The following is a 7,288-nucleotide window of genomic DNA, read 5'->3' as shown; positions in this document are numbered from 1 at the left end:
AAAAATCTGTGAATATTAGACTTTGGTTATTACAAAATAAACAAAGATAGCAGTTGGTATAAAACAAGATATGAAATAAAGTATCTTAAACAGAACATCACCTGTCTTTTAGAATTTGGATTAATAACACAGATCAAATCCTTAGCAGTGATAGATCTGACATGTCCTTCCTGCCAACTGATTATATCAGAAAGATTGGAAAATGCACACCTCTAAACTGAAATTGTTAGGGAGAACCTCACACATCTCTTCAGATGACTGGAACACACACGTGCACATGTGCATGCTTCGGTCCATTTAACTTCACATACACTGTACAAATGCCACAGGAAAAACAGTTTTGGTTCCCAGATTTGTGATAAGTGTCAGCCAGATTTGTGGTTTGTTTTATTGGTGTAGATCATGGGGTAAATTATTACTCAGTATGAGTAAGGATACCAGAAGGAGGCCCTAACTAATTATGTAGATGTATTATGATTAATAAGTAATAACCACAATTATTGAGGAATGGCTTAACCAATAAGGTCTTCAATAAATGTTTAATAGTTAAAATACATGATAAACAAAACCAGATGGCAATATAGCATATTGCCAAATCCCACTTGTGTAGCACAGGGTATACAGCCTTATTAGTTCTGAAAGCCCAAATGTAATGGATCTCAAATGAATAGACTTTAAAGAAAAAGTAATTGGAATGTATTTTCATTCTTTTTGACTTTGTGTGACTATATAGTGCCTGTATACCTCTAGAGTAGAAGTGTTTTTTTTTTTTTTGTATCATTGCTTGGTTTTTTGAAATTATCCATATGCTTTAGACAAGTTACTTTCCTTATTTCTTTTTAATGCTAGTTTCAGAATAAAACTCAGTAGAAGAGGAATGAATATGGCCTATGCTTAGCCTGAACCTTTTCATAATATGTAGCTTTTACACAAAGTCCATAGCTATCCTACTGCTCACTGCTCCTCTACAAAATAGAAAGATCAATGTTGTTTTCACAGGAGCTGTGGTCAATCTGTCTCTGTGTAGCTGGTCTTGGTCTAGATTCCATGTTCTCAGTGCTGACATGGCTGACATGGCTGACCACTGGCAGATGAAGAGCTGCTCTGTAGCAGGCTTCTCAATACTCTTTCTAAGTAAACTTTATTTTGTCGGGTTTTGTTGGGCTTGCTCCAGGTCTTACTGGCATTTTTGATTTGTTGTGTTTGTCAGGTTCTGCCCATCATTTCTGTTGGTTATAGGGTAAGCATTTAATCTATGGAGTGTCATTTGACATTTATAATAAAGGAATAAGAGAGGATTCAGTTTTATTCAGAGTATTTATTGCCTGTCTTTCCCATGTAACATATAAAAAGAGACTCAGAGGCACTAAAAGAATTTTTCCTCTTGGGGCAGCGGTTGATTAGAATAATTTATTTGAAGAATATATATGCATTGACACATCAATGACCCAGTGACTAGGGTCCTAGGTCCAGATTTCAGTATAGCTACTGATAGGTTTTGCTTTTGCTTTTAAGAAAACAGGAAAGGTGTATCCTTAACATGAATTTACTTTTAGTCAAATACTGAATAAAACCAAGACAGTCTGTAATCATTATGAATTAAAAACTTTGTAGTATAGGCTGGCTATAGACCTGCTAGCCAGGTTACCAAATACTGGAGCTTTTGATGTTTAAAATTGAGAAATGTACCTTTCCAGCAAAAAAGAGGAATGCAGAAACTCAGCTCCTCTGTGTTACCCTCAGCAAAAGAGGGAACTTGATGTGACTCCAGCCAAAGCACTTAAGGTGCCTCTGAAGGAAGTAGCTGCTCTCACTTCAACCACTCAGCTTTCCTATACTGGGAGGCTTTTAATCAAGGGAGAAAGGAATAACATCCTGCGTATCTCTTGGTTTCTCAGCCAATTTTCTCGCTTGCAGGGCTCATGCCCCTTGTCCCAAGGGAAAGCCAGATTTTTTCTTAGCAACAGCAACAGACTGCTTTTCATCCTTTGCAGTCTCTGTTTGGCTTTCTTGAACTGGTAATCTTGGATAAAATCCTGTCCTTCTGTCTAAGGTGAAGATCAGAACCTAGTCTCTTCAGCTAATGATGTATGAGCAAACTTTAAACAGTGCCAGGGCCAAAAAAATATCGCTTAACTCACTGCAGTGTTTGAGTATTTCTATTGTGCTTTTGGTTTATGCTAACTGGCATCTTTCTAAACAGCTCTGGGGTTTGCTTTGGGAGCAAGTACAGGCAGAGGACCATTTCTAAAAATCAGCTGTTTTGGGGTCTCTATTTAAAAATATGAACACAAACTGTTTTGGTCTGCATGGATGCACTGCTGGAGGATGGCTGCAGATATGTTCGACTTCCTAACATGGATTGACATGATGAGGACATAAACTTGGTTCTCCTTTTGTAAACAAAGATAAAAGTTCTTCCACACATAACACTTCCAGGAGCTTAACAGAAAATGCATTAAAGATGATGAAGTACTTATGTATGAAGCTGTCCATAGTTATATAAATATTCCAATTAGAGGACACAAATTACTGGATTTATGTAACAGCATGGATTAGTATTGCTATGCAGAGCATAGCATTGTTATAGAACAAAAAAAGAAACATATTCAGTGACAATAAAAAGGGCTATAAAAATAAGCCTGATATAAGATAGCTATTTGTATGGCATAAAATTAGCCCATCATTACAATTTTAATTAAGACATTTTGCTCAGTACAATTCAAACATGATTAGGATTTATATGAGTAAATAGCTAAGTGAAACTAGGCTACCTTGGTTAAAATGTGGCTTTAAACCATCACAGAGTTAATAAGTAAGTTTATAAATAGTCCCTAATGGCTTCTTATGTCTTGTGCTACTGAATGTTTGCAGCTGATATGAGCATGAAGTGCCTTAGTAAGAGATGTGAACACCCAAATGAAAAAAAAAACCAAAAAGAGATAACAAAATGACCCTTTGGATCTCCTAATCTTAATCCTTAACAATAGCAAAAGGATAAAAACATTTTTGTACTCTCTTGTGGAAAACTGTGGAAGACAGGAAAATGCTTAATTCCATTTACCTTTGAGTTGCAGACAGGGTGGGTGAGAGGTAAAGAGGAATGAAATGGGAAGAGGGTGATGTCCAAATGCAAATCCTCAGACTTGAGTGCTTTGAAAATAATTTACTGACTCACTTCATGCAGGGATTAAGTATTGAATACTAATGCTAAGTACTATATACTAAAATTAAGAGCTAATTTAAATATAAAACTATTTGCATTCCCTTACTAGCTAGAAATGAATATATTTTTGCTGAATAATTTCTATGCATTTTGCAGAAAAATCATTATGATCTGAAAGAAATTTTTTCAAAGCTGAACTTTTCTGTATGATTAGTGACACTATTCTTTTTAGCAGCTTTGAATTTACTGAGTAAAATTCAACTAAATGTAAAAAAAAATTAAAAATCTAAATTAACTGAGACTGGAAGGCAATTTTTTTTCCAGCAATTAGATGCTTGGCTAAATGTTTGACTAATAGAATTAAAGAGAGAGTATGAAACATGTAAAATGACAAAAAATATGTCTTCCCTTCTTTCTGGTTAATTTGTTTTTTAATTCAATTTTCCAACTATATGCATTATCTTTTCTTTTTCTAAATCTCATTTTTGTCCTCCTTTCTTTTTTCTCCTCCTCTTATTTTGTCTGTCACAATCCATTTTTATGCTGACTGGTCCTCTCACACGTAACCTTTGCTCATTTTACTCCCAATACGAATTTTTCTGTCTTTCTCTCTATTCTTCCTTCCTAACTCTTCCCACAGAAAGTTTTTCTGTGACTCCAAAATTCTCTTGTTTGTAGAGGTGACAGTAACGTATTGGAAGTGGGATTGCCTTTAGCAACTGATGTTTCTTCTAAATAATTCCAGACTAATTCAACACAGTGAGATACTTATGGGTTAAGAGAGAAGGTAGTATCTCAGTCCATTAAGAGGATTTTGACTTGCAGAACAGATGGCAGGTACAAGCAAGCTCTCTCACTTCCATTTATGAGGCCGTATGTGGAAATATGTGGAAATTTTTCTTATGCTGCTTAGAAAAGTGTTAAAATTCTCATGAGTGAAGTGGCAGAGTAGTAAAATGCTGTCTAATACATGTATTATTTCTCTTCCATAAAACATTTATCATTAATTCCTAAAAGATGATTAAATTATAGTTCAAATAGATAGACTTAAACAACAATTATTACTCTTATAATTACAATTAGAATGGATCATAAATGTATTCAGAGAAGTGCTCTAGAAAGGTAATTTGTGCTCTAACAGCTGGATTTAAACTGTCAGTGCTTCTCTGGAATTTTTAGTAGCTATGCTGCATTTTACTAATGATGTTCATCAATTTATATGTTTGCAACTATCTCTGCACCACATAATTGTAGAAACAGCAGCAAGAAACTAAACACACAGGTAGGTGTGTTCATTCCTGTTGCCAGTGCATCCTTTGCATTACATTGTGACTTTATGGAAGACATTCTCTTTTCTGAGGGCAGTTTGTTGCCACTGAATGACCTAAGCTGAAATTAATTATTCTTACTTTTCCCACTACAGAGCTTTTGTAATGTTGACTATAGGGTAATCCTTTCTGGTATTAATTAAGAAGTCTCTAAGAATGCAAAGTGTTGTCAAAAAAATTTGTATACGATTTCAGAATGTTTAGAATGGGAAAAAAAAGCCAAAAAAGAAGATATTATCTAATTAAATATGGGATTCCTTATTGTGGCATTAAAACATTTTAAAATAAAATGTATACCTTTATTGCCAAATTTCTCTCTGTTAAGAATAAGAATGTGACTTCTCAAAACTTGAGCTTTGTGAAATTCAAAAACCCCCAAAAGGTAGATGTTTATGCATCGCATCAGTGGTCTATGTTAACAACAAGCCTTTTGTGAGTTTTGCATAAAGTGTTCTAGGTGTGCAAAATACTGTATGAAAAGTATCATAAACCCAGTCTCTGCCCCAAATGGTTTCTTTTCTAGTTGTGACACAGTATGCCTAAAAGTGGGAAAGATGATACAGAATGTAATTCTAAACAGAAAATTTTAAGTACTTTTCTTCTCATCTTATTTGTTAAAAAACCATTAGTATAAATTAGAGAATTGCTGGAGAGGCATGAGAAACAGATTGTAAGAATGCCAGATGTGGAAGCTGAGTGGACGTTGGGCAAAGCCACTAAGGCAGTTCGGCAGGTGTTGTAATGTCAAGGTGCTTCAGAGGTGTCTCTGCTGCCATCCTTTCCTGCAGACTGGAGTGTATTCCTTAACACGCTCCCTGGAACTGAAGTCACCCCTTTTCTGAACAGCACTTGACTCTTCTGCTACATCTTGTTGGCCATCAAAGTGAGAGAGGCTTGAAGGAAAATCTAATACCACAGACACACACATGGGCACACAGACACACAGGCACAATCACACACTCACACATACACAGTAGTTGTAAATAGTAGCATGGAGGCACAAAGACATCTGCCATGGATCCATCCAAAACAGTCTCTGTGTTTAAGTGTCTTTTATCTTCTACAGTATTCTCACATTCGTTCTGTTTTCAAGGTCACTATGACATTTTTACAGCTGTCACTCAAAGAAATAACACACAAACTAGCTGTGGTTACAATGGCTATGGTAGCAAGTCAGTTGCTTAAAAACCCTAAAATAACCAGAAAGTTCAATTGGTGAATTTATTTTGTGATTTACATATCATTTGAAAATATTGCATATCTGTTCATGTGCTGAATCCAGGAGAGACCTTTTACTTTGTGTAAGAGGGCAATCAGCTAAGCACTACACTTTCTTTATCTAATCTCTTATCCTAGACACTAAGTTAAGAGTTTGGAATTTTTTGAGAGGTAGTTTTTAAAATGCAAAGCATTCTGGGGAATAAATTGTTTTTCTCACTAATTTACCGTCTGAAGTCTTATGAATTAAATTGCTGACATTTCACTGCTTGTCATTCATGAGACTTCAGTTAGTAGCAACTTCTCCCTATGGCTTTATTCACTGAAGGGTTTCTACATGAGCAGTATTTAGTCACATGCAGATATGAACATCATTAATAAACCTCAGTATTTCAGTCCTCAGAGCTGATCCAATACTTCGCTGAAGCTAGTCAGTCCAGGGCAAAATGATGAAAAACTGCACATCCTACAAATACTATCACAACATTATTCTGTATTCCCTTTATACTGCTGTGAATGACTTAATGAAGTGCAAAGAAAGAGGGGATCATTAGCAAAATGGGAAATAGGTTTCCCCACCTGTAAAATGGGGATAATCATTCTTACTTTTCCTGGAGAGTATTAATAGCAGCCAGAAAAATCTGCTCTGGTTTTGTAATTATTACTGCTAGAAGACAAGTAAAATGAAATGATTTATGATATGCTTTTAAATAGATACCCAGACTGTGGAACAAATACTTTTTAGGCCTGTCTGAGCATAGTTTGAACACTAATTAACTGGATTAGAATCTAATTTAATTAAATTCTCTTTGTATGAAAAAATTCTTTTGGATGAATAATACTCTGTTCATTTCTTTCTGGTGATTTTTATTTAGTGGTTAAACAAAACTGAAAAGAGGAATAGTGAATTCAAAGTAAGAATACGTGTGCGAGGAATACATAAAGCTAAATTAAATTGGTCTCTGGACCAATTCAAGCTGTAAAAGTAAGGTTATCTCAACCTGTTACCTAGGTGTTGTCTGAACTGTGACTGGTCATGTGCATATACCCACACTGAAACTAGAGTGGACTCCTCAGTCTAGGTTGCTGTCAATCTCTTCTATAGAGAGCTGTTAAAATAAGGAAGATTTTCAGCAGAATGAAGACCCCCATTTCAGGAAATTGTAGAGTATTGTTCACATACTGGGAAAGGCTAGAGGATCTATACATTAATCTTTACATAATAAAATCTATATTACTCTACTTTGATGGTGCAAATATTAGTAATATATTTACTTGGCCTGTGCTTCAACACAGCCACTTTGGCCTTGGAATTCTTTTAACCGTGGTATCGTGATAGTATGCCCAAATTAGTCACTCCCATGTGAGGCAGTGGGTCTCCTGTAGTTCAGATGGGGCTGCATCCCCTGTGATATCAGGTGCTCTGAGGAAGGTGGTGGGTCACTTCTGTGTTAGGCAATCCTGCATCCACCTGACCTTTGACCCTCACTCTCTAGTGATGTTTAGATGAGGTGTGCTCTTAATTGTTTCATGACCAATACACATGCAGTGCAACTGCTCACATTGATAATAGTAT

Source organism: Lepidothrix coronata, unplaced genomic scaffold (assembly GCF_001604755.1).
Source record: "Lepidothrix coronata isolate B3197 unplaced genomic scaffold, Lepidothrix_coronata-1.0 Scaffold0, whole genome shotgun sequence".
In the NCBI taxonomy this organism is placed as follows: Eukaryota; Metazoa; Chordata; class Aves; order Passeriformes; family Pipridae; genus Lepidothrix; species Lepidothrix coronata.
The sequence above is the reverse complement of the archived record's forward strand: the minus strand, read 5'-3'. Positions refer to the sequence as shown.